We start from the raw sequence: 3,670 nt of genomic DNA, 5'->3' as shown, positions 1-3,670 counted from the left end.
AAAACTTGACTGAGGATAAATGCATCAAAAAAATTTTGATGGAAGCGGTGATAAATGTTCGCACATCAATATGAGTAGGCTTGCACAAATTCTGCTCGCAAAATGGCTTATTCTGCCTGCCGGCAGTGCTCGTAAAAATCGCTTATTCTGCCCGGACACCCTTATTCTGCTCGAAAACATTTTCAGCCCTTCGGGCCAAATATAGAAGGGAGCCTGGGCCTAAGCCCTTAAAAAAAACTATATAATCATTAATATGCGTAGAACAATTGTATTTCATCTTAATTTAGGTCAAATAATCAAATCAAACACAAGGTGTTTTCATTTGTTTTTCATTTAGTTTTAGATTTTTCTAACAGCTGTTATGCATATCATTACTGATGCTCGCCTAAAAAATCGTTTATTCTGCTCGAAATTCTGCCGGCAGAATTTATCCAAGCCTAATTACGATCATAAATAACGTAACTAAATGGTATATTACTGTTCGCCGGTCAGTGTTCATGATTAAAAACTTAAAAAAGTGTTGGATCTGGCCTCAAAAAGTATAAAAACTAAATTTTCGGCAACGTTCTGTTTGCCTTCATCAGAGTAAAATGACGAGGTAAATAATTAAAAGAGCTTTTTAAGGCATAATAGCTTTTTAGCAACCGACAGAAACGCTTATTCTCAGAATCTTTCCATTCCACGCTATATACCATAGCTTTTAGGTCAGATCCAACACTTTTTAAAGTTTTTAAAAATGGTATGTTCTATTAGTCTTAAGTGCCAGCTGCTCTGCAATAGTTTGTGTGGAATTTATGTAGGTTAACATCACTTTTGCGTGAAATGTTTATTTTCCAATTTCCTTTTCATTTTTAAGTTAACAAAAATGGATGTTCCCACAAAAGAAAAGAAGACTAATTCATCAGTAAACCTTAATTCTCCCCTTTGAAGTCTTGAGAAAATTAAGTTATTTATAAGTTGATAAATTGACCACAGTACAGGGATTATAAAAGCTGACTTTTCGAGCGTTTGCCCTTCGTCAGAGCCAATCGAGGAATTATGGGTTGTGTGTTGTTTTTATAGTGGAGTAGGAGCTATGCTATTGGTGTTAACTTGGCAACGGGGCAGATAGGAATACATTAGTTAAATGAAAAGCGCTCGTTAATACCTTGGGGATTAAGGGTGCCGATTTGGAAGATGAATTTTTGCTCCACATTCTTGTGGCTTTCCGTCGTACCTTGATGTAGGGAAAGGCCGCAGATAGCCATGTGTTGTTTGGAGTTGTTAGGGAGATTAAATGACGAGCAACTGGCTTAGATGCATCCTTGACATTCTTCTCAACATCGCGAAGGTGTTCGCGGAATCGGTCGACTAATCGTCTACCTCTCTCGCCAATATATAATTTATTCCATAAGGTACAGGTTATGCAATAAAAGACATTTGCGGAGGTACGTGTAAAACGATTGGTGATCTTAACAGATCGCTTAATTATTTACAAGCCTTGATTAATTTATGTGCCACTCGCCCCCGGGTTTAGTATTACTATGACAACATTTTATTTTATTTTCCCTTATTAAAAACTTTCAGAGCCACGTGGTAGTCATATGTTTTCTAGAATTTATTACCCTTTGCTTTCTGCAAAGCTAAATTCAATGAAAAAAGTGCCATTAGCAGATTTGCAGTGCCTTACATGCATTAAGCTCAAAAACCCTAACAGCCTATTTTTATGGTACAAGCGGAGGAAAGGTAAAGAGAGCACTTCATGGTATATAATGAACATTTTGCCTTGGGATGTCATAATGTTAGAAATAAATGAAAAGCTTACAAATGGAGGTATTCAGGTATTTGCTAAGAACAGTCTAATAAAGAACATATTTGAAGAAGAAAAAAAGTTTGATAGTAGAACATGAATTTTTTCTGGAAAACATTTCCGTACTGGGTGTATTTTACCCAAGGCGAGGACTTCAAGCTAACCACGGAACTGTCCCAAAAAGTGCAATATTCCCACAACCAGGGAATCAAAGTCGGCGTAAATGAAGCATTACTGCTTATGTAAATAAAAGAAACTTTATTTTCAAAATAAAATTTTGTGTCTTTGAAGTAACCAAGACTTAATTCTGTATAAAGGTGATTCGAATTTTTAACGCGAAAACAGTAAAAATACCCCATTTTAAGAGCCTGCTGACGCGTAAACAAGCACGGTGACCCCATTTTTTTATTGCATTTTTTTAATGTTCATATCATGAATGTTAATTATGCCAAGTTTCCAAAAAAGTTTGATATTAGAACAATTTCAAGGGAATTACCTTAATTTTAACAGATCTCACATCATCGATCACTTACTTCTGTGACGATATCCAGTAGATTAAACAGTCCTCAAACTTCGGTATCACAGGTTAGCAGAAATATAAAAACGGGTCGGTGAACAAATAGGTTAGCATAGATCCGTTGGCAAAACGTCCCAGAAAAAATGAACTTTTCTCGTGTTATCCAGTCTTATTAATGTTACTAATCTCTAAGGATATTAAGGTAACTAAATGTCAATCAAGGAATCAATTAACAGAATCAAATAATTAAGAAAACAGCCATGATAGTGCTATCTTTTTTCTTTGCATGCGGTCTTAAAAAAAACATTAGGGAGCTTAAGCAACGACAACGGCGACGGCAACGAGAGCATCACAAATTTGCATATTTAGTGGACAAAAACAATAGCTTTGCACGCCCTGCACGTGCGTTTTCCACTTTTGCCCATTTCTTTGCCGTCGTCAGCAAAACTACAACGTGAAATAGCCAAATTTGAGGTTTTATGAACAACGTCAGCACTTGAGGATAAATTTTCATTTTCTCCCCTAAATTAAGCGCCGTTCTGACCAGTGTCATTTTTGAGGAACTACCGCACCCTTGTCATATTAAAAAGGTTGAAATAGTCACGAAGCGATTAAAACAACGCGAATTTATATTTTGAGATGACGTTCTCGTTGCCGTCGCCGTTGTCGTTGCTTAAGCTCCCTATTGTCTAAAGTTACCCTACTAGGGTTACCCACTGGGCACTGCTACATGTAAACGTAAGACTGCTCCCTATAACAATAAGTCTATCAGTTTACTGACTCCTATTTACCAATGAAATAAAGAACTTAAGGAAAACAATTTTAGCAAACATTACAGCTCTCTCGGCCGCCGTGTAAATGACGCGTCACGCAAAGCTTAAAAATTCAAGGGTTGTCAGTCACAAAACCAAGAACCGTTAAGTAGTACGTCTTTCCATTAGTACTTGATAACGGTAGGACAAATATTTATCGCTGCGAAACTCAATTTAAAAACTTCACAGACTGGAGTTCAGATGAATCAAGGCGGTTCGATTCTTCTGTCGGTGTAGCGGATCTCAAAGAGTAAGAATCGAGATTTGAACCGTTCCACTAGCCCACTAAACAGATATGTTTTGACGTGCGATATAATTACAATGAATAAATTGATTTTAGTTGATTAATCAATAATTCCCAGAGCTTCCCGCTTTTAAACATTCCCCGCTTTTAAAGATTCCCGCTTTTAAAGATTCCCGCTTTTAAGGATTCCCCATTTTAAAGATTCCCGCTTTTAAAGATTCTCCATTTTAAGGATTCCCCGTTCCCATTAACCATTTGCCATTCCCCATTCCCATTCCACAATTCCCCGTTCCACGTTTCAAAGATTG

This window comes from Montipora capricornis, chromosome 5 (genome assembly GCF_036669925.1).
Source record: "Montipora capricornis isolate CH-2021 chromosome 5, ASM3666992v2, whole genome shotgun sequence".
In the NCBI taxonomy this organism is placed as follows: Eukaryota; Metazoa; Cnidaria; class Anthozoa; order Scleractinia; family Acroporidae; genus Montipora; species Montipora capricornis.
This window is presented reverse-complemented; position numbering follows the sequence as displayed.